Source organism: Pleurodeles waltl, chromosome 1_1, assembly GCF_031143425.1.
Source record: "Pleurodeles waltl isolate 20211129_DDA chromosome 1_1, aPleWal1.hap1.20221129, whole genome shotgun sequence".
Classification (NCBI taxonomy): Eukaryota; Metazoa; Chordata; class Amphibia; order Caudata; family Salamandridae; genus Pleurodeles; species Pleurodeles waltl.
Window position 1 is genome coordinate 673,785,487 of NC_090436.1, and position 25,803 is coordinate 673,811,289.

General features: G+C 40.1%; 1 protein-coding gene across 1 annotated transcript in view; it reads right to left on the reverse strand.

Annotated features, from left to right (window-relative positions):
* Positions 1–25,803, reverse strand: part of PRR16 (proline rich 16) — a 1,304,776-nt gene that overhangs the window by 62,630 nt on the left and 1,216,343 nt on the right. The window lies entirely within an intron of this gene.

The following is a 25,803-nucleotide window of genomic DNA, read 5'->3' on the forward strand; positions in this document are numbered from 1 at the left end:
TCACCTGACTGCTTTATGTGAAGCTCTGCTGCCTTGCTGTTGCCCTGCTGCCTTGGTGCTCTTTAGCTGGGGTGAAGAAGTGCTTGGATAGAGCTTGCCTCCTGTTCCAAGAATTCTCAGGACCAAAAAGGCTTCATCTCTTCAAGAAGTACTCCTTGTGTGGTGAAATTCGGCACACAGCCTGCCAAAAACAACCCACAGCGTGCACCGTGGTGAAAATTTTACCGCACGCCAAACCAGAATGACGCAGCCCGACTTCGCAATGAGATGGTCGACACTGCGCCAGCATAGCGACCGGAAATTCGACGCATGGCCCACTGGATCGACGCAGCTCCTGTGACTTTGTCCTGCCAGTGCAGGAAATCCATGCACTGACCCCGGGGCGTCTGAAAACCTAGCAACCTGAGGAGGATCCACAACCGAGCGCCGGAAATCGAGCTGCGTGGAACCTAAACAACACATCGCCATGTGCGGCCAGAGAAATCAACGCACACCACTTTGTGTCCACGCTTCTCCTCCTCTGTGGCCCTACCCAGAGATTTTTTCACGCGAACCAGATACATTGTGCTTGAAAGAGACTTTGTTTGCTTTTAGAAGAGTTAAGACACTTTATATAAGTTTTCAGTGATTTCTCTACATTTACTTATTGCATCTTTGATTGTTTTGACCTGCATTTATCCAGATAAATATTATATATTTTTCTAAACACAGTGTGGTGTATTTTTGTGGTGCAATATGGTGGTATTGTATGATTTATTTTGCAAATACTTTACACATTGCTTTCTAAGTTAAGCCTGACTGCTCAGTGCCAAGCTACCTGAGGGTGGGCACAGGATAATTTGGATTGTGTGTGACTTACCCTGACTAGAGTGAGGGTCCTTGCTTGGAAAGGGGGTAACCTGACTGCCAACCAAAGACCCCATTTCTAACAAGGACGCATTGCGCAGTAGCAGTTGAGATGAGCTGTGAGGACTGCAATGCCTGCTTGCATCATGGTTGCATCAGGCTGAATTGGTTGCAATGAGGCACTGTGAAGAAACGCATCAGGTTTCCATCATGCTGCATTAGTTCTGATAGAGACCAGTGCAAGACTGGCAGAGCACCTTTTACCCCACCTCCAAAGGCCCAGGACTGGAGGGGCATCACTCAGAAAGGTTAGAACTCACAGCAGGCAGAGTCCAGGTTCAGAAGTCAATCTAATTTAAGCCTTTTTTGTCACAGAGGTTCTGATCAGGAGGCCAGTTAACTAGACCCTAGAGTCACTCTTGTGGTCCTCGGTTCATGATGCAGTTCCAGTCCATCTCACTCAGAAAAAAAGACTGTTGTGCTGCCCTGCTGCCCTGCTGTCTGAGTTTTGAATAGGTGCACAAGTGTACTGAACAATGGGTTTGAGGGTCCCCTTTTAACACATGGTGCTCATTTTGCAGTGGGAGAAGCTTCCCCTTACCAAAGTTTTTGGAATGTCCTGCCTCCCTGCCCTGGTCCCAGTCTGTCTGAGTGCACAATAGGCTAGTGTAAAGTTATTTGGTTGAAGCAGCCCCATTGAGTTGCAAGTGTGGTAGGTGACAACTCCGCCACCCCAAATCAAGTCACAGATGAACCATCCTGCCAACACTCTATTGTGCTGCCTTCTAGGAGGAATGCACGCAAGCCAACTACCCTTAGATATGTAGCTCAGGAATAGGCACAAAATAGTTAGGGGCAAGAAAATGCAAACTTTCTAAAAGTGTCATTTTCTGAATTGTGACTCAAGATCCAACTTGGCATTAAAGAGGGTTTTAAATTACAAATATATGTAGACCAAACTTAATTTCCCTACTTGCTCCAATTTAAAGGTTAACAGAAATTCAATATAATAAAGTAACCCTATGTTATCCTACGGGATAGGTAGGCCTTGAGGTAGTGAAAAACGAATTTGTGAGTTTTTCACTGCCAGGACATGTAAAAGTTAAAAGTACATGTTCAGCTTTTTAAATATATTGCACACTCTCCCCTATAGGCTGTGTAGGACGTACTCTAAGGGTGACATATGTATTAAAAAGGCAGGTTTGGGCCTAGCAAAATCTTTATTTTGCTAGGTTGATATGGAAGTTTAAACTTGTCTGGGGCCAGCCATTTCAGCCTGTGTGTGCAGTTTTAAAGGACCACTTAAGTGGGTGTCATAATCAGTACCGCAGACCCACATGTACTGGTTGATACATGTAGTAACACTTTACTAGGGACTTGCAAGTAAATTAAGTGTGACAAATGGGTGTAAACCAGTTTCACCTTGTTTCAAGGAGAGAGCACAAGCACTTTGTTCACTTCACCACTGCTAACAAGTGCCAGAGTCCTGAAAGCCAACAAAAACAAATTTTGAAAAAAAAGTAAGGAGTGACCCTGCAGAAAGGGCAAAGTCCAACCTAGAACATTCTGGAAAATGTTGCCAGGGGTAGACAAAACATGGCTTGGATGTGCAAATATCAGAGGCGATCTGGTGCAACCACTGGAAATACCTGTCCTGATGCCTGGAGAGGGGGGATAAGTGTGAACTAGAAACCTCTCAAACCATTGAGGTTATATATATGCACCTCTGGGAAATTAACAAATCAATAGTAGTTCTTCAACTAAAAGTGATGGTTCCAGTGGAGTGCAGCAGCTTTTAATAAATGTAATCCATTTGTTTGATCCATTCATTGGCTAAAGTTATAAATGCAATCTGAGGCACTTATAGATTTCCCAAAACATGCCTTTCCATCATTATTGCAAACAATGAGGATAAGGCCAATCCTAGGTTGCAGATCAGTATTACCGCTAGATACTACAGTAATGATTCTGGGTAGGATCCACTGCTTAATTTGGGCTTGCTTTTTCCGGTGCGGGGCACCTGCACTTATTTTTTAGGATCGGCACTTATTTTTCTGCCTCAAGCATTTGCTGTGAACAAAAGGCACATATAGGAAAGACAGAGGAAGAGAAAAATGAAAAAATGTCAATGGGAGAAAGCAGAAAACTGCAAGAGTGAGCTAAAGGGGCAGGGAGTGGCTGTAAATAGATTGAAGGGGCCCGAGATGGCTTCAGGATTATGCTGCTTCAGTATTCCATGTTCACATATTTAATAGCAGCAGCCGCCGCATGTTTAAGAGGAGGACTTTGGGCACCAGCACGTTTTTATGTACAAATTAAGCACTGTCTAGGACCCTCTTGCAAAGGTCACAAAAGGTAATCTGAAAAATCCATAATCTCAAAAATCCGATTTGGTATTTGGAAGGGACAGGAGAAAAAAAAAAACAGACTATTAACATGTAGCTCCTTAATGAGAATTATGTTATGATCAAAAGAGAAGACTGCGACTACCTTCAATCAATTTGACCCTAGTCAACAAGCCCAAAGTGTGCCAGATATTTTTTGAGTTGGGGGATAGAGGTAGGCATTCCTCTCTGCAATTGTAAGATTTACGTGCTCCTGGGGAGTGCATGCTCAAATTCAGATTAGAAGAAAGGGTTAGCTACGGCTGTCCACTTACTCACTTTCCATTTCTCTTTTCCCTGTACATGATTACCCTGTAATCCAAGCATAGTTTATTTCCCGTTGACTGTCCAGAATTAATAAAAGAATCATATTACTACTCAGAGGGGATGATGCCATCCTGTTATCGAGGCTGGAGATAGCAGCTAGGCAATCTATGTTCAAGTATGTTGGTTTAAATAATAAACAGTGAAATCCAAGATAGTGCAGCTAGCAACAAATTTGAAAACTAAGGCCAAAAAGTGTCATGTTTAATATGTTAAATTCCTTTCACACCATGGTATTCCTTTCTATACTAACATGAAATGGGGACACAACTAGATACTGCAGTTACTTATCTAGCCAAAGGCAAATATGCTTTCTGAGAAACACAGGGATTGGGAAGTTTCAATTGAAGGTTCCTAGTGGAAAATGCACCTCCTGCTCCTGTGACACTCCTGTACCACAGACATGCATGCACTTTTTCTTTTTCCGTAAATGTATGATCATTGTAGGAAAAGGTATTTACTGAAGTTATTGTTGTTAGTGTGATCCTCCAAATACACTTTTAAAAGCTCTCATGGTCCCCATTATATGTGCACCGGTAATCCAATTGGCGCACATATTTAGAGGTCTAGCTGCGTCTGTATTAGAAGTAACATGGAAATACCTCAAATTGAGAAATTTTCACCAAGACACTTCGACTACTGCATGCATCTAGAATACTTGGCAAAAAATGTTTCTGGAAATGGAGGAAAACCTATGTGAATCACTGTGGACACACATATGTTTGCATTCTGTTCCTGTTTATTCCAGAACCGGGAGTATTTTTTTCTCCAAATTACCATTCACCTGTGGTAGTTCTTGGGAGGATAGTTGCTCATTGGTTACGAACCACCTCTAGTAATGATGAACACTCTTTTAAACAGTTTTCGTGTAATAGCGTTTATTAGAGCAGTTGCTAAAGCAAGATCCTAGGGGAGTAAATCCAGATATCGGCTTCATCAGTACCTCGGGAGTAAGATGTTTCTTTTTTATGGGCGAGCACAAAGTGCTCCGTCCATTCTGTAATCCCTCTTTTCGACTTCAAACTGTGCCCATGCCACGTCAGTCACTTACGTTGGTTCATGGGCTTGCCTTTTAAAATCCGCTTGTTTTAATTTGTGAAAGGCATGCGTACGTCATGCCTTTTCTGGTGTTTAGCCCACCTACACAGCACCAGTGGCAAAAAAATACGAGGCTCGATGTTTTCAGCCTGGAGTTCAGACTACTTTATTTGTCGCACTGCGTTTTTTTTTTTTTTTTTTGCTTTACAATGCTAATAGCTCTAACTCGAACAAATACGAGACCCGTTGCATTGAAAATGCTTGTTTTTAGTAACGGGTCATATAGATTAACCTTTATCTTTTGCGTTTTTATTATGCAAGACTTTCTGTCATTTCTTTTGTAAAAGGATTAGTTGTGTTGACATGTATGTGTTCGTGTATGTGCATATATACATATATATATGTCCGTACATAGCCTACTGCCAGTCGCCAGTAGGTGTAGTAAAGACCTAGTTTCCATAGGAAAAGCATTTTTTGTTTTACTAATTACTTTGGTGGTGTTTGACAAATCCTCACAGAATTTTCCAAATTAGTACACCACTCACTTCAGCTGCTGTCTTGAAAGTTTTGGGGTGAATCGTCAAGCAGGGGCGGAGAAAAAAAGGGGGGTCTCAAAATGCTTTCTGATCAGGCAATTTCCATAGGGATTTTTAGGCACAACTATAGCCCGAACTGCTGGACAGAATTACACCAAATTTGGCAGAAAGCTAGCCCTTGGTCCACAATGTGCCCTTTTTGTTATTTGGTGTAAATGTATTCAGCAGTTTTAGAGATGTTAAAGGAAAAAGAAATATAGATATCTAGGGAAGTGGATCACCACAAATCCAACTGTGGGGAATCCGCAAATCCTGTGAAAAAGCAAGGCTCTGATTGGCTGGCCAAAACTTGAGAGAAAAGTTGCAGCCGCCATTTTGTTTATCGGATCAATGCGAGAGGGGGGATAAAAGTGAAATGTGAGATAAGGGTTCAGGATCAGTCACAGTGACAGGTCAGTGATATTACCACAGCAGCATTTGCAATAAAATTATTGATGAGAAAAGTGTGCATGGCGAGGGCATAAGTTATGGTTACCTTAGGGCACAAGTTATAGTTACTAGAAATAACTCTAACTATAACAACTGAACTTCTATGGCTTTGTGCCTGTAAATTCAGAGCCTAAGTATGACATCCATATAACCTTTGTTTTTTTCACATATACATATATATATCTCAAAAGCACAGCAGTCCTTATTGTGGCGTGCATTATTAGCTGGTGCACACGGAAGGTATGGACCTTCCCTTATTTTAATCTCCAAACCAAACGATTGTAAAACAATTGTAAATCCATAGCACTCCAGGAGAGTTGATCCTTTTATTTGTTATAAATATAATACAACACCACATCCACCACCAACACGTTTCAACCATGTCTTGTTCAGTTTGTGAGTACTTTTTCTATGTCTCGCTTTTATACTGTTCCAAGCACACCGTTAACAGTGCATTATGGGAAACATAGTAAAACACTGTTAAATCTACTTCAGCTGTTTAAATCTTTCACATATATGTTCTCTCCATGGAATCAAGGCTAGCAATTCTTCTATAAACATTGAAAATAGAATTAAAATTAAGGTTATTTTCAAACAGTGTAAACACCCGATCCTTATTTGTTATCTCTACTCATTAAATATTTTCCTTCATTAATAATCATGCTGTTCTCATATATCTGAACTCACTTATTTCATGATATTATTAATTTTTACTTTCAGCTCGATTACACCATATTATATCCATCATTGTCATAAAGATACTCATAATTACAGTTTACACCAGTTTACTTCATTCACTTATTTATAATAAATGAATTTTTATTTTTTATGTTATTTATGAATGACTGTAAAGTTCTTAGTCCCCATTCAGACCTTTCAGGGTCTTGGTCCATAATCTTATAATCAACCACGATTCTAAGAGTCTTAATTTCAATTCACGGTTTCCTCCTCTTTCACTTTTGTCAATACTAGCAATACCAAAGAAGTTCATATTCATCCAATCTTTTCCTTCATGTGTGGATAGATGTTTTGGCATAGCATAATTAAAATCTTTATTTTGGACAGTTCTAATGTGCTCCAAGATTTGTTTCTTCAAAGAACATATTGTACTGCCAACATACCATAATCCACAAAGCACTCTATTATATACACTACATAAGTAGTGTTACATGTGATCCTTTTATTGATCACCATTTTCTTCCCTCTGGAGTCTTTGTATTCTTTTCTGTTAATTCCTATCCGGCATGCTTTGCATTTTCCACAGCATGTAAAGCCATTTCCTTGTGCCTCTAGCCAATTCAGTGGTTTATTCATTTGAAAGTGGCTCCTTACCAAGAGGTCTTGTAATGATGGTACCTTTTTGATTGTGATCGTTGGTCTTGCTCCGAGTAATTTGCCCACGTCTGGATCTTTCTTTATTTTCCCCTAATATTTGTTGAGAATGTTTATGATTAGATGATTTTCTTTACTAAATGTCATCACCATTCTTATACTCGAATCTTCCTTCTTTTTCCTTGTTGCTGATCTATTCAATATTTCAGTTCTAGTTAGAGACCTTGCTTTTTGTTCACCAGATTTAATGTCTCTATATTTGTATTTCCTCTGGATAAACCTTTGTTTAGTCTCGCAAATTTTATTTCCATTTTTTGTTCCGTGGAGCAATTTAGTTTCATTCTGATAAACTCCCCGTGGGGGATGCTTTTCTTTAATGAGTTAGGATGAAAGCTTTCTCCATGTAGGATACTGTTCGTTAAGGTTGTTTTTCTGTATAGTGGAGTCGCCATCTGATTATTTACTATATATACCAACACATCCAAGAATTTAACCTTGTTCACACTTATATTGCATGTGAATTTTTATCTTACTTCATTGTTATTCAATTTATCAACATATTCCACAAATTCTTTTTCGAATCCATTCCAGATATTGAAAAGGTCATCTATATATCTTAGCCAAATTACTGCCTTTTCTGCATATCTCTCATTCTCTTCCCCCCAGTCTATATGTTTTTCCCCCGAATCCATAGTCAGGTTGGCGTAGCTCGGTGAAAAGGAAACACCCATCGCCGTTCCACATATTTGCGCATACATTTCCTGATTGAAGAGAAACATATTATTGTTTAAACACAATTCCATCATCTTCAATAGCATCTGTGAGTGTTTTAACTCCTTCATATCTCTCTGTTGCAGAAAGTATTGTACCGATGTTAGGCCCAACTCATGGCTTATTGATGTGTATAAAGATACTACATTAATCGTTGCTAGTTTATATCCTTCTTCCCATACTATTTCTGCTAGTATTCTGAAAAAGTCTCCTGTATCTTTTATGTACGAGCTAAGATTGAGAACTAAGGGAGCCAGAAAGTAATCAACATACTTTGACATGTTTTCATATAGAGATCCAGAGCTTGATATTATTGGGCGGCCAGGAGGTTTCCTTAGACATTTATGTATTCTAGGAAGAAAATAAATTGTAGGTATAATAGGGTCGTCATTTTTCAGGAAAGTTCTATCAATATTGTTTAGGAGCCCTTCATCACACCATTTATCCAGATATTCATTCAACTCCATTATTAAATCATTGATCAGATTAGTCTTTAGTTTTAAGTAATGAGTTGTCTCACCCAATTGACAATATGCTTCCTCCATATGTTTGGTTTCTCCATAATCACTATATTGCCAACTTTGTCAGCTGGTTTAATTTCCAAATTATAATTGTTCATAAGTTTCTTTAGAGCCTCTCATTCTTTCAAAGTGATATTCTCCTCTCTATTGATTTGTTTCATATGTTCCAATTGCTCAAGTTCTTCCATCACCAAGTCATGCAATAAGTCAATCCTGTTGCCAGGCGATAAAGCTGGACAAAATTTAGACCTTGGTTTGAAATTTGTATGTTTATGTCCTTCTGTATTTATTTGTAGTTCTTCCAATATTTGAGTTTCAGACATCTCACGATCCTCTAGATTATGTATCAGATCACATGCTGTTTTGATATCTGATTTTTGTTCAATAGTCAAACCAGGGGTAATAGGTTTAAATTCATCTTGTTGTTTTACTTTCAAATCATGTTTAGAGAAGAATTTTGACAACTTTAATTTCTGTACAAATTTATATAAATCAATTCTACTCTCCACGTAGTTGGAGTGCTTTTCCAGACAGAAGCTTAAGCCTTTATTTAAGAGGGTAATTTCTTGTCTTGTTAGTTGATGGTTGGAGAGATTGACGATCAACTTCACATTTTATTCACTATCCCCTAATTTACTTTGTTCTTTTGTTTGTTCCTCAAGGGGTATGCCTTTGTTTTTTTGAGAACCCCCTCTTGTTTTTCAGTATTTCCTTGATCGAATATATGTTTGCCTCCACGTCCTCTTCCTTGGCCTCTGCCTCTGCCCTTTGGTTTTCTTTGATCCATGTAGACCAATTTCATCTCATATAAAAAAGTTGTCTTTTTTGCAGATGATATTATTACCTCGCCTTCCCTGGTTTTCGTATCTGATTCACTTACTGATGTGTTAGGAGATTGAATTTGATCACTGAGGCCAATATGAACCTGTTGTTTTAACACATAAAACCATTTTGCAAATGTCAATATCTGACCAGTCACATAATCATATAACGAATAAAGGGATCAAGTCTCCTGGAGTGCTACGGATTTACAATTGTTTTACAATTGTTTGGTTTGGATATATATATATATATATATATATATATATATATATATATATATATATATATAGAGAGAGAGAGAGAGAGAGAGAGAGAGTCACTCAAAAAAACAAAGGTTACAGGGACGTTATAATTAGGCTCACATTTTAAACATACAAAATCATAGAAATTTACCTGCTATAGTATATAGTTAGAGTTCTCTCAAGAAACTATAACTCATGCCCTAAGGTAACTATAACTTGCGTCCCACCATGCACAGTTTTTTTTAATTGTTTTTACTGCAAATAATACATTGATATTATCACTGATGTTATCAAAGATGTCTTTAGTGGCATAATTTGTGGTGCATGGTGAGGGAGCGAGCTATAGTTACCTTGGGGCATGAGTTATAGTTACTGCGGCCAATTCCTAACCACCCAACCCTGAGAAAGAGAAAATGTGAGATGGAGAGAGAGAGAGATCAATTTAGGCTTTGATGAATTACATACTTATATACTTCTTTGAAGTCACTGGGGGTGGTGATCCGCGGAGCATTAAAATGCCCTAGGAGGGTGGACCCTGTGTGCCCCCTCCTTTATTTCAAAATGGGGGAGCCCTCTTTTGAAAAAAAAAATGTTGTTGCAGATTTGCAGATCCACCTTGAATTCACAGCAAACCTTTTTTAAAACATGTGCCTTTTTGCTCTGGTACCCCAGCACCAGAGCTATGGGGTCAAGGTGTCCCTACCCTGGCCTCTTTTTTTTCTATCTTTAAATGCAGAACTCTATAACCACTGATTGGCTCCCAACACTTCAGCCAGGAAGTGTTGGCAGCCCTGACGGGGCCAAATCTCACAAACAGTTTTCTTTCAAAATTTCAAAAAGTACTGAACGGATTTACACCAAATATCAAAAAACACTCTTTCTGGGCCAAAATCTAACTTTCTGCCAAATTTGGTGTAATTCCTTCCAGTGTTTCGGGATGTAGTTGTCTAAATTCCTAATGGGAATTATAATGGGAAATGCACATTTTTGAACCCCTCTCTATTTTTCGCCCCCGCTTGACGAATCACCCTGAAACTTCCTATGTACAACAAGATACACTGTAACACTTTTTTGATAAAATTCCGTGAAGATTCATCAAACGACGTTAAAGATATAGGCAAGTCAAAAATGTCCTAACTATAACTACATACTGGTGTGCATATATATATATATATATATATATATATATATATATATATATATATTACATAAAAAATTAGCAGTGCACTCCAACAAAGTACGAGTAATTCTTAGTAGAAACAAAAAGAGCAGAGCAACGCGTTTCGACCATTAGGTCTTTCTCGAGTTCAAACATCCAATTCACACTGCAAAACTCTTTTATAGTGAACGCTTTTGTACCATAATAATGCATGCTGGGAATAATAGTTCATACATAAGTAACTGAATTCAAAGCAAAAATTCCACAAATACATTTCTTTACAAGGAAATACAATCATATTAGAATTATATAAGAGTTATTTGAATAAAACAAATCCACTTCATTTTCATTTCCACTTCAATTTCTTTTTTTATAGTTAATTAATTAATTTAATAAATCCCAAAATTTTTAACATATTTTTTGTTGTTGTGTATTTTAATCTCGTGTGAATTAGGAATTACTTTAGAAAACATTTTTTATATAATTTTTGTTGTTAAATGCTCACAAAATAATTAAGACAGTTGCTAATTTTCTCATCACAATCAAAGCATTATATGATATTACAGATTTTTTATATATCTATTGTATTTGAATATCTGCCTATAAATGAACATAAAGTTCTTCATCATTATTAATTTCAAAAGGGGCCTTAGTTTTCATCTGAATTATGCGTCTCGATTCTAATTGCCTCAACTTCCTAACTCGGTCCCCCCCTCTTTCATGATCTGGGACATGATCAATACCGTAATATCTCAGTGTTTTCCAATCACTTAGTGTATGTGTATGTAGATGTCTGGCTGTAGCATATGTGTAGTCTTTATGAGTGATAGCTCTGATATGCTCTAGGATTCTTTTCTTTAAAGCACAAATTGTGCTGCCAATATATTTGAGGCCACAATGACATTCTATGATATAAACTACATATTTTGTATTGCATGTGATTTTTTGTTTGATAACCCATTCTTGACCATTTGATAATTTCACTTTTTTCATTGATTGGCCTATTTTGCGTGCTTTACAGGAGTTACATTTAAAGAAACCCTTTTGCTCCACCTCTAGCCAGTTGCTATCTTTTTCTAGTACAAGGTGACTTTTTACTAATATGTCCTTGATGCTCGGTGCCTTTTTATATGAAAACAAAGGTTTCGGGCCTACTATGGGTCCTAAATCTGGATCTCTACTTATTATTTTCCAGTGTTTACTCAACATATTTTTAATTAATGTACTCTCTTTAGTATACTGCATGATCATTCGCACTGTTTCTTTGGATTCTCTTTCTCTTTTGTTAAATAGAAATTCTTCTCGTTTTTTGGACTGAATAAACTTTAAATTCCTCTTAAGGATCTTTTCATTATATCCTCGAGTTTTAAATCTCTCATATGTTTCATGAAGCTTTATTGATATATATATATATATATATATATATATATATATATATAAACACTTGTTTTAGTGTGGTCTCTAAGCACCTGAACGCCGGTGGGGCCAAACACATGACGCGCACCACTGCGTCTTAGTATCCACACTGTCTCCCTTCTAAACAGAAGAACGGCACTCCACAAGCAAAAAAAAATCAAATAGTATTTTATTGACGAACAGGAACGCATTTTGGCATTGCTGTCAAAAGCTATTTAAATTGCTTCGCTTGTGGAGTGCCATTCTTCCGTTTAGAAGGAAGAGAGTGTGTGTGTGCGTGTGTGTGTATATGTATATATATATATATATATATATATATATATGTGTGTATGGATGGATTAAAACAATATAGTGTCCAAACAAAAAACTTGTGATGATGTAGTGGTGTACTTTTACAATCCTGTGTTTCTGAAGTGGTCACACTTGAATGTACAAAAAAAAACTAATCAATTTGTTTTAATCACAAGATTCAAGGAGGAAAAAACTGAATCAATCCCATTCTCAACTGAAATGTGAACACATTGTGCAAGTAAAAGGAGCATGAATACCATAATTATCAATTTGCATTTAATTGCATGTGCACATCCTTTGCATTAATACAATACATATTTGCCCTTTAGATGGGGATATGAGACACTCAGTCAGTATGCAAGTAGCATGGGGTGTTATGTGTTATATTCAGTCACTGTGTTTTATGCAATTACTTTTATTTCCAAGTTGATAATTCTACAATCCCTCCACTAGGACAGAGGGGAGATATGCTACTGTACCCAGTATGACCAGAGTTTTCATAGAATTCACACTTAAAAGACATAGGGGGTCATTCTGACCCTGGCGGTCATGGACCGCTAGGGCCAACGACCGCGGGAGCACCGCCAACAGGCTGGCGGTGCTCCCATGGGCATTCTGACCGCAGCAGTACATCCGCGGTCAGATACGGGAAACCGGTGGTGTACCGCCGGTTTCCTGCTGCCCTGGGGAATCCTCCACGGCGGCGCAGCTTGCTGCGCCGCCATGGGGATTCCGACCCCCTTACCGCCATCCTGTTCCTGGTGGTTTTGGCCGCCAGGAACAGGATGGCGGTAAGGGGTGTCGTGGGGCCCCTGCAGTGCCCATGCCAATGGCATGGGCACTGCAGGGGCCCCCTTACAGGGCCCCACCAAGATTTTCAGTGTCTGCCAAGCAGACACTGAAAATCGCGACGGGTGCAACTGCACCCGTCGCACCCCTTCCACTCCGCCGGCTCCATTCGGAGCCGGCATCCTCATGGAAGGGGGTTTCCCGCTGGGCTGGCGGGCGGCCTTCTGGCGGTCGCCCGCCAGCCCAGCGGGAAACTCAGAATAACCGCGGCGGTCTTCTGACCACGCAGCGGTATTCTGGCGGCTCCCGCCGGCCCTGCGGTTACCGCGGCCGGCGGGAGTCAGAATGACCCCCATAGCCTCTCCGAATCAGAATCAAGGGTATATAGCTTTACATTGAGATTTCAGTATGAGAATGCATGTCGCTACGGCCAGAGTAAGGTGTGTCCAGATGTTGCACTAACTGTGTGTTCATAATGTCCACCTCCATATTTTATATGACAGCTCGTAACTTTTTTCACTGGACTCAGTAATAATAAAAAGTGTTGCAAGTACCCATGCAAAACTCAGACTGCTGAAAAAGTAAGGTTAATATTATTAATATCAATAATAGCATTTACGCTTAAACATGCACAACATATAGTATATTGTGCGTGTATTTTTAACGTGTTAATATTAACTGTGTATATATAGTTTTGCCATAACACACAACTGAAGAATCCTGCAAAAGATTAGAAAAATAGTGTAAAATTTATTGAATAAAACAAACCCTAAACATAAAAAATCCAATCAGGAGAACTGGACATATGCAGTTTTAAAGATATCAGTGAAACTAGTTCTAAAAAGCACAAATTGCCAACTGTAGTTATTTGATTGCATCAGAGCAGGACATAGTCACAAGTTCAGGCTGACCACAATGGAGCACGAGCTGGCTACATCAACACAGTAAGGCCCACTGATCACAGTACCCTAATTCTGGTTGCAAAGAGATGCAGATTCCTGTGCTGAGGATGCGTTGTGCAGGAGACACAATGTGAGTTCCGGGCGAGGAGAAGCATCTTACAGTGTCAGTTACGATGGGCTGAATTGGGCGAGGTGATGTCTTTGCGTGGAGACGTGTCAGCTGCGATGGACAATGCGAAGTCTTTGAATTGGGGAAGTCCACACAGCAGACGCTATGCGTCAGTTCTGTGAGAGATGTGCTGTGCAACGGAAGAGATGCATAGGTTCTGATAAATCCACCAGTGTGCTGACAGAGCACCACCAGACCCACTTCCCAGGGTCCAGGAATTGGAGTGCAGGACTCACAAATGGCAGTGTCCAGGTTCTGGGTTCAAAGTTTTTGGGAACCTGTTATGTCCCTGAGGCTTCAGATCAGGAGGCCAGTCAACAGCCCTTGGAGTCACTCTAGGACTGGACCTGCATCTCTACACCCAGAACCCCAATTACTCAGGCAAGAGGGCAGCAGATCAGTAGAGGAGGGCAACATTCCTTCTGAGTAGCAGTCCAGCAGAATGGCAGTATTTTCAGCAGCACAGCAGTCTTTCTTCCTGGCAGAGTTCACAGGTCCAGAAGTGTAATGAAGAGCTGGGTTTAAGTGACTAATATTTATAAACTGAGGCCGACTTTGAAGTGACAAAGCTTCTAACAGTTTCCACCTCTCTGAGGTCTGTGATCACAAAAGGCTAGTGACAAACCCTTTGAGACTCCTAAGGCAGAACTTTTGTAAGGTGCAAGTATGGTAGGTGACAGCTCTCCTCTTGTTAATTCAGGGTGTCCCATCCTGTCAACACCTATCTCCCATTAGGCTCATTGTGTGGGACCAACACACAAACTCCACACCTTGTGGTGTGACTCAGGATGAGGATGCAAGCACCAAATGGTTTGGAAAAGAAAATGTCAACTTTCTAAAAGTGGCATTTTCACAATTCTGAATACAAATCCGGTTTTACCATTAAAGAGGGATTTTGATTACGATTCTTTAGACACCAATCTCAACCTGTCCACCTGCTCTTAATTCTAAGTTATGGCTTATGAAATGTAATAGGGTAACTCCAATGTTATCCTATGGGAGAGGCAGGTATTCCAATAGTGAAATGAGAATGGTATTTTCACCACCAGGACATGTTAAACTTAAAAGTACATGTCCTACTTTTTTAATACACTGCACCTTGCCCTCTGGGCTGTTCAGCATCTAACCTATGGTTGTCTTGTATATATATTAGAAATGATGGTTTGGGCCTGGCTAAAGGTTTATGTTGGCAGGTTAAAATGGCAGTTTAAAACTGCACCCACAGGCTGCATTGACAGGCCTCTGAGGCATGTTTAAAGGGCTACCTAAGTGGGTAGCACAGTCACTGCAGGCCCACTAGTACCATGTAATGAACAGGCCTATGGCATCGGTAGTATCACTTTACTATGGACTTGCAAAAAATTAAATAGGCCAGTTAGGTATAAGCCAATTCTACCATGTTACAAGGCAAGGTCACAAGTACTTTAGTACTGCTTAGCAGTGGTAAATTGTGCAGAGTCACAAATCCAGCAAAAACAAAGTCATCAAAATGGGAGGATTGTAGTCAAAAAATATAAAAGAACCACAGCAAGAATGCCAAGTCTAACAGCCTACACGAGCTCTTTAAATCTTTGCATGCAGTGGACAAAATGCGCACGTTCACTACCTTTGTAGTGCTGTGGACATGAATGGTTTGTCCACAAACACTGGGTCAGAAAATCCTTCTCGCGATAGCTTCAGAAAGATTTAGTTTTTCTAAAATAAAGTTAGGACACAAGGGAAGAGCTTCCCTGACATCCCTAGTTTATTTTTATTTTTTTATTTGCGTCAGTGTGAAAAATGCACTGGCATCACACAACTGCATGTGAAAGCATTTGGTTTCCCTTTCCAGCAGTGCAGCTCTCAACTGGATCCGTGCATGCAGATTGGCGCAGGAGTGTCATCCCCACGCAGGCATCCACCCACTAAACACAATAAATTTGTTTGGGGATGAACAACCCAAGGTGATAGGCTAGTGCTCCTCCTAATGGAAAAATAATTATTTCTACTGCACTGGGAGGGAGCAGTGGGGGAGCACTTCATAGCTAATCATGTGCGACAGACAAGATAATGGAACAATTAGTAAGACTTACAGGAGACACAGAGACAAGGGCTCTTACAACTGAAGTACACTGGGCCAGGAAACATAAAATACAACAGCATTGGGATGTTGCTCTCAAGAACAACAGAACAGGTGCGAGACAAGGTAAATATTTTTCAACCAGAAGAAGACTTAGAAACAAAAACCTAGGGCAGCATTTCACATGACAACCTAAATCAGTAAGAATTGATATATCCACAAAAAGGGAACTACAAAGACTATAATGCAGACACGCTGGCTGTCAGAAAGGCACAAGATCCTCTGCCGCTACATGCTAGTGCTGCCATAGCTGCCATATGCTAGGCAGTGGGCCTCAAGATTCGATCCCCCACTGTGAACCAACACACAGAGACAATGCTCTGCACATTCAACATTCTCATGAGTTAGGTGGAAGTCCCATCCACTTTACGGAATATCTCCATCAGAAAAGGTTACATTTTCCAAACCATCCACACACACCAATAAAATTGGTAGATTATTATTCTCCACCCCAATGGACAACGTCACTAGATGAATTACAACTATGGGGTCGATACTGCACAAAGAATCTACAGGAGAAGTAATTCTTTCTACTACAGAGCTATACAACAACTCAGTGCTATAATGCTTGAATGGGTTGTTAGGCACATGACAGTTCAAACAATATTCATTTGTGAAGCATTTGATGGAGCAGATATGTTAATTAAAGAAATTGCGAATGAAGAATGTGTGTTTATTAATGAGAAAAATGCATAGAGAAATTAATATTAGAAAATAATGTGTAAAATCGAAAATGTGCCCACGGAGAATGGTCCCCATATGTTTTAACCAATGCAAAATAATTAGAAAAAGAAAAGAATAACAAAACATATTATTATATCATAACTGAATGTATAACCTATGTTTTATGTAAATCTATATTCTTAAATTAGCCGGACTGAAGGCCTGGTTTCACTGGGCCCTGCTTGCTCATAACGTGGAGACTTGGAAAAACGTTTGGGAGGACTGGTAACTAGAAGGAGAAACATTGAACTGTTCAGAGTTCAGACGGCCTGGCTGGAACATTCTGCAATGTACCAACGGACAGGAGATGGTGAAGACAATTTGATACAATTATGTGTAGTGTAGGCTAAATGTCCTTTCCCAGGACTTGAACAATAGAGGCACTGAATAAAGACTTGCATGCAACAATTTTGTTACCTGAAGAGCCGGATGATGTTCTCATCGCCAGAAAAACCAATCAGTTTTATGGGATGCGAGGTAGATGCAAAATGTGAGATTTGGTAAACAAAAACTATAGGTTAAAGTCATAACTTCCGATAGACGGACCAATTAGCAATTAGTGGGACGGATTGAGAGACCCTAATAAAAAGTCATGACAAGGGGAGCAAAATCAGAACTGCGAGGAGAAAGTTGATGACGTCAGGAGACGCTGTCCAAGGTGCTGATACTTGGGCTTATACTCTGTGAGCCTGATACGTAGCTGACCACTGATGACCTGGGGACGAAGACTGACTTGTTGCGGATCCATCCTGGATAGGTAGCTATGAAAATGTAACTGACTCATTTTGTGCTTTTTCTTCTAGGTGTTTTTATAGAAATTCTCTTTTAGGTAGATTTTTCCAAATCTATGTTATTCTCTAAGTAGTTTTTTGCAAGAAGACCACCATGCAGATGCTAATCTTGGTTAGGTAGGCTGAATTGGGAGACGTTGACAGTGACACATGACTGACAAACTTTATTGCTGAATTACATTGTTAATGCTAATATTCATAGCTTATGATATTGTCTGATCACATATGTTTTTTTTCCTCCAAAAAGATAAAGTTGTCTAACTGCTGAATTTATAAGGAATTGATTGAATAAACTTTGAATTAACAGAATGACCTAGAATTGTAATCAATAGTGAATAAAACTTACTAACCTTTTCCATGAGTGATGGTTATTTCTGATAAATATGATTCATTTGGGTTTCTTAAGTGGTTGATATTGTTGTTAATTGGGTCAGTGATCACTGCATGACTAGGATACTCCATGCAATTCAAAAGGTTCATCGACCTATACGCGTCCTCTTGTAAGTTTACTTACTAAGGACCGGGAGTGCTAGCAGTTTTTGGTAGCACCTTGATGGTTAGTTTCCTGGGTGAACTAGGTATGTGGTGATTATTGATTATGGTAGTAGTTTAAGTTAGTCGTTTGTATTTTATAAGATCTCAATTTTATTTTTCTGAAATGGCAATGGTAACAAAGATGATGTTCCCTTCAGCCCAGAAATTACTTTCCCAGATCCTGGATCCTGCTAGTAAAGTTGGGTATGCTCTCGGTGTATTTTTGAGATAGTACGAAAGTGGTAGAGTGTGCTTGCATAGGCTTAAGCCAATTGCAGGTGAATTGTGAGGTATGTGAGGTATAGTAGGGAGTCTGCGTACTCCAGTTGAGGTTAGTAGGAGTGTGCGTACTCCGTAGTATGAAAGTAGGGAAGTTATTGAACTTCACATGTGTGTGGCGCTTTGTGCTAAAAAATTGTCCACGTGGTTGTGGTGATGTACGGACCTTGCGTGGTCTAAGACTCCAGAGTATATTGACAGTGTAGCAGACTCTTGGTTATATGTTGCAATCTGTCTGGTTTAGTAGGTTGATTGGGCGTGGTCAACAAGTCGGTGTGTGTGGTAAGTGTATAAAAAAGATTTTTACTGAGATTTGGCGAGTTCTATATGCTCCAGGAAAGACCCATAGATCGGTTGAGAGTAAAATTTGTGGGTTGAATTTTGCTTGCGAATGTGGGAGACTGAGAAAGAGGAATAGCTAAATGAGCCAAGGAGCCATTGGTGAAAATCCGTAAGGTCTCTAAAGTGACTGTATCCCTTCCTGTAGTAAACCAGCAGGTTTGTTCTAGTTATTGGGTTTTTATAAGCACTCGCAATGATTTGCATTAGTTGTGTGAATCGAGGCAAGGAGGATGAGCCGCAAGACTTTGTCAGCCGCTGAGGGTGAGTGATATGTCAGAGTGTGCCACGCTAGGATAGGTTGGTCAGTGAGAAGAGCTGTGACCGGATTGGCAGCCGTCCGTAAGAGGCAATTGGTTAAGTAAGCAGGTGAAGGGAATCTTTGGAGTAAAAGTCATTTCATTATTGAATCAAAAGTAAACAAAACAGGCAAAATGAAGTTTTTCAAGGCATTCAGCACTGCGATGAACGGTGATACTTACTTTAAGGCGTCAGTGGGGGAGCCGACCCCACCGTAAAATACTCTGGCATACATTGTGATGGAGGAGCGAGGTGTAGCCCTGTGTTTGTGGTTGAAGCAATGGTGCAATTTAACCAAAAATCAAGGGTCTCTAGCGTTTCCGGGGCATGGAACGTTTAATTTGAGAATTTTGGATCAATTGCGAATGTCATTGTATGACATGAAGCCATTATCGAGACCAGTACAGTTTGAAGCTTTAGCAGTCTGGGAGGTAGTGGCTAGACAGCAACAAGAGATTAAGTTTAAAAGGAGGATGAAGCGAGGAGAGAAATCATTAGCTGAAGCTAGATGGGATTGAGAACAAAAAAGATGAAGAGCAGTGACATTACAGGATGTCAAATTGTTTCCTGAAATTACAGAGGGAGATGAGGCAGAGAAGGAAGGTAGTGACAAGGCGAATGAGACTGGAGGAAAAAAGAAAAAGAGAAAGTCCTATGTAGATGATGATGATTCTGATGTTGAGGATCTCATTACGCAGTTGTTAAGAGACAGACCTCCACCTTCAACAACCTATGCAGGGGTCCAGGCACTAATGCTACTGCCCCTACGGCTGCTGCAACAGAAGCCCAGGGAGCTGAGAGAACTGTACTGGTAGAAGGCAGACAATTACCAGGGGTAGTGCAGAGTTCACCAAATGAAGGAACTAGTACTGTAGTTCAAGCGCAGATACATCCACCTTCAGTGCAGAGAATTTATCCAATTGTTGAGACAGTCTCAAAAATCATGGTGCCAAGGGAGCAGGTGCTTCCGAATCCAATGCTGATTCAGACAGCTCCAACACCAATGTTGCTGCCTTCAGCTCAGGCACAGGGTCTACCAAAGTTTACACCATTGACAGGAACACAATCAGATATCACACCAGTTATGAATCAGGCAATGGGGGGGTAACACTTCCGCAAGGTGCAAGTGCTAGGGTAGCTCCAGATGCAATATTGCTACCAATTACTGCAAGAAAAAATTAACAGGATCAAGGCACTCCACAAACAATAATGCGGCAGAAGTAAAATGGAGATGCTGGAAATGTTTTATTCCTTTTGAAGATGGAGATGAGAAGTGTTCAGTGAGTATAAATGTCCATAAATGATACAACAGAAATCAGCCAACACGTGTTTCGTCCTATCGGACTTTTTCAAGGCTGCAAATAAAACAAAACAGAAACAAAGGAACTATTTACAATCATCACACTGTCAATAGATGGATGCGAAAGGTGGTACAGGACCCAAAATGCCTCATAGAAAGAGGGAGACTGTGTAATATGCAAGTCCCATTGTGTGTGCACACATGATTAAAAACAGAAAAATAGTCGATGGTAGATGTTTAAGCAGCATACTCCTGTCGCCCAGTCCTCGAATGGTGAATAAACAAGAGAGGTGAGACAGATATGAAGAAAGGTGAAAAACAAAGGAAGTGCAAGACCCCCCAGTGCGACGAAATTGCTAGTGTAATAAAGGGCAAATCAACCTAGTAGTGTGCATAATGAGTACATAAAGTAGGATTAGATAGTGTTCAAGAACCAATCTATTTTTACCTCGGAGACTATGATAGGGACCAACTAATGTCCGAGAAAAGCTTCTGTCAAATTTTCAGCCAAGTCGTCACTAAAATCTAAGAAAAAGACCCGCAGGAGGACTTGCATTATAAAAAGAGAAAACTGAACTTGAAAGGTAAACCACAAAGTAAAAAACCAGAAAATTAGGCATAACCACAGGTAAATAGGACCTACCCAAGGAAGTAGAGTGTTCCAGTAAGAGCGATAAATGATGTTGAAAAGAATGATGATTTTTCCAAATTGTAGAAAGATACGTTCAGTTTAACCTCATAAATGAGAAGGAAAAACACTATAGGATTGTAACTGGACACATATCTGTAAAGGATATGAAACAGAAGAGAAAACCACTCTGTAAAAATAAACTCAAATGTAGTGAGAAAAAGACAAAACAAAAGGGCTGCAACATAGTTATCCAAACGATCGAGTAGAAATATATTTGCAGTAGAACATGGAAAGAATTATAGATTATGGCCCCATCTTAGCCCACTAGAGTTATTTATAACGTAGTGCTAGAGTAACCCGACAACAGCAGTTTAAAAATGGTCTTGTTGCCGTAATGAGACCAGTAAAGTAAATGCAAGGTAAACAAGTTAAGGCAGTAGGCGGTGCCATGCTAGGTTCAGCCCGGCTATGTTAAACGATATTACTAGAAACGGAACAAAATCATTAATTTTCAAGGACGCTAAATAAGTAAAATATAGAAGTACCCCGAAGGCTATAATAATTCAATCAAAATTGTAAGCACTTCATGTGGGTACAAAACCTAATGCCGGAGGTAACGAAGATAAGGTGAGAGACAACAAAAATAAAAATAAAGCAGTCCGAAATACGTGGCATACCTGAATGTAAACCCGTCCTAAACTCCGGAGCGGGAAGTGGCTAGAGTGTCCGGTCGCGTGGAGCGCGTAGTAACGCTGCCGAAATGTGTGCAACACTGTACCCATGAATGGGCGTCGTATAAGAAACGCAAAACCGGAAGTGCTGATGCGACCGGGAAAAAAGGTTGCAATGTAAACTGAGCATTGTGAAAAAAGATTGCGGGGCAAGGTTGCGGGCGCCATCTTGGTGGTGTGAGTTAACGCGTATGTCAAAGAACAATAAGGTGCAATATAGCGTGTAATGAGAGAACAAGATACACAACGTCACCAGTGTTTTTAAGATAGTAGAGCGAGGGATAGGGAGAAATCGGAGGAAGACAGAGGGAAGTATTGTAGCAGACTAATAAGTAGTGACCAAGTATGTTTTTTTTAAGTATGACCAAAAATAACCTCTCTCCTACTAACTTGATGACCAGTGATACTGACATCTCCAGTATATCCAGTGGAACTAGCGAGGACACAAGGGATCAAACACCAGCACCATCATCCTCACATAGGTCACCTTTTTTATTGGAATTGGAGAGGTTTCGAAAAGGCCAAAAACAAACCCAGAGGAGGGAAGAAACTACCACAAGGCCACTAGGCGGGGCAAACGGAAATACAAGCACAAACAGACGACCAGAGGGGGTGGCCACACGTTCAATAACTCGCAATGCTCAACAATAATGAATGAGTGTGGACTCAGGGGAGACATTCCTGACACGATTTCTATTGTCAACTTATCCTCTATAACGTTGAGCCCGGACCAGACCAACATTCTTAAAAAAGGCCTAGGCTTTGTTCCTACCACACTTCCGGACTTTACACAACTACACATCAGCCTATTTAAGTTTATTCGCAAATGTAAACTCTACAAATACTTTTACGATGCTAACACCCCTGCTCGCACTGTCACTGCTCTGCATCTTACTCCCAACACAATGACCATCAAGGACATCAAAGACATCCAAACCCTGTTATCTATTGAGCACACTGAGGGCCATATGCCATCACTAGCAGAAATCCTTACTGACCTTAATTTAGACTCTGACACAAGGACCTTTAGTGGTCTAAGAACACCTTCCAGATTCACACCTGTAATCCCCAGAGATTATGCAATTGATTCCTTTTGTAACAGGGTCACTAGTGATCTGTATCACATGGAAGAACAATTTCTGTCAGGACGTAAACACATCCCTTCACACAACATTAGCGCATCCGAGAGGAAAGCTTTACTTACCCTCAGGAAATGCAAGGACATAGTCATCAAAGAAGCAGACAAAGGTGGTAATATTGTGATCATGGACAAAATTGATTACATATCAGAACTGGATCGCCAATTATCAGATTGTACTGCATATCTCAAACTTAACTCGAACCCCATGACAGGAGTTAGTAGATGCATTCTTTCTAAGCTGCAATTTTTTCCGGAGTGTGGCCTGATCTCAGATATGGAGTTCAAATATCTTTACAATAACACGCCTACCGCACCATGCATTTACATCTTACCTAAGATACATATGACAGGCATTTTTCCTCCAGGCAGACCCATCATCTCTGGCATAGGTTCCCCGACAGAGAAGCTGTCAGAGTATATAGACATTTTTTTACAGCCATTTGTCCAAAACCTACCGTCGTACATTAAGGACACCAAGGACTTACTGTGCAAACTAGTAGATTATGAGTGGACAAATGGTCACTACCTAGTGACGTTGGATGTGACTTCTTTATACACTAGCATCCCAAGAGTGGAGGGTCTTCTTGCCATCCAACAGTACCTAGATACCCGAAATGCCGCTTTACTAGATCACACCCATATGCTTTTGGACCTCATTAATTTGGTACTAGATAACAGCATTTTCATGCATAATGGATGCTGGTACCGCCAAATACAGGGTGTGGCCATGGGGGCTAAGTTCTCTCCATCTTATGCCAATCTATATATGGGCTATTTTGAGAAGACACATCTGTGGCGTTTATGCCCTCCCGCCCTCACACAGCACATTCTGTACTGGGGTAGATATATTGACGACGTCTTGATGTTTTGGTCTGGTGACGTGACTGCACTTTTGCTGTTCACGGAACATCTGAGTAACAATGCCTCTAACATCAAGTTCACCTATGAAGCCAGCCAATCATCCATTAACTTTTTGGATCTGACCATATATATTGAACACGGCAAAATCTGCACTAAATTGTTCAGAAAACCAACAGCATGCAATGCTGTCTTACATGCCACTATCTCACATCAATGCTATTCCATATGGGGAAATTACTAGGATAAGACGTAATTGTAGTGAGGAGCACATATTCCGGGAAGAGTTGCACAACACGGAATTACGTTTTAGGCATAGAGGTTACCACCCGCAGATTCTCCAAAAAGCGTGCAACAAGATTTTGAAAACCAAACGCCCTGCCCTGCTCATTAACTCTAGGAAGGACATCTCACACGAACGGATTTCTCTTGTCATCAAACACAGTGCACTCAGCTCCCAAGTATCAAAAATCATACGCAAACATTGGTCTCTACTCCTAATGGATGACATACTTGGTTTTGTGGCGATGCCCCTTTTTAGTATCATCTACAAGAGGGGTATCACTATACAGGACCATCTATGTCACAGTTTCATGCCGTCTGAAAATAAGGATACCTGGTTACCCAAACCACCTCCTGGCACTTTCAGATGTGGCCACTGTAACATCTGTAGGTACATTAAAGATAAGACAGTTAAATTCAAATATAACACCACTGTCAACTTAAACATTTCATTAACTGTAACACAAGTTTTGTGGTGTACTGCATTGTCTGTACTTGTGGGCTGATCTATGTTGGGAGTACTATCCGACCACTAAAGGAAAGAGTTCAGGAACACCTTAGAGCTATCCGAACTTCTAACACTAACTATCCATTTGCCATCCATTACAATGAGGCACATGGACAAAAAGAACTCCTGGACATCCCAATACATGGGATTGACTCTGTAAACCGGACACCACGAGGAGGTAACCGCACTTTGGCCCTCAGACGCCTAGAGAGTAGGTGGATCATAAAACTAAGAGCAGTAGAACAGGGCCTCAATATCCATAAGGATCTTCATGTCTTCCTCTGAAAAATATCACATGTCTGATCTATGCACTTCTTATATGCTTCCGTTTCCAAACTAGTATGTCATGTTGGGAACATTTATATATTTTTGTATACTACATGTGCACATAGCACCTATGTGCCCTCTACCTCCCAGGAGATTAGCATCATGTTAATATACATAATATACTGTTTTTATGCCATTTAGTATGTGTACAAAACAATATTTTCGGTTTGTCAACTAAAGTGATCTAAACTCATCATGTCTTCCTCAATATATCTCTGTATAGACACCTTACAGTCTCTGTCTCACTCTACGGTGGCTGGAAAGGAATGGTATGGCATGAGAACTGTTCTATTTCATGATGTTTCATGTTTTATTCATACTACTTTGTTAATTAGTACAATGCACACATTGTAAATGCTTAGTCAAGCATATCATTGCACTGTACACAAGTTTTACTCTATACTGTGCCCCCAAGCTCTTTCCTCCTTGTGACTCCTCACCGGCCACCTAGTCCCTCCTCAATATGATTATGTACCTACATCTCATTTTTATGATATGCCAATGTGTACTATCCCACTCATCCTATTTTGTCAATAATGTACAATACATTTTCTGATGAACGTTCATTCAAGCATATTATTACACGGCACACCAAATTTGTATCCAAAACTGTGTGTAAAAGTATGTTTCCTCGCATCTGGGTTTCTCATTTGCCGCCTAGTTCCTCTTCTTTTTTGTTTGTTTCAATGTATATTATTCTGTTCATCCTAGGTTGGCATCAAGTACAATATACTTATTGACAAACGCCCATTTTAAAATACTAATATAGTATATACCAGTTTGTATTCAAGACTGTAGTCATGTAACCCTGTAATCATGTCTCAGACCTGCCACTGCAGTGTCTGTGTGTGTAATTTTACTCTGTAAATTCGACTTAGCAAGTGTACCCACTTGCCAGGCCTAAACCTT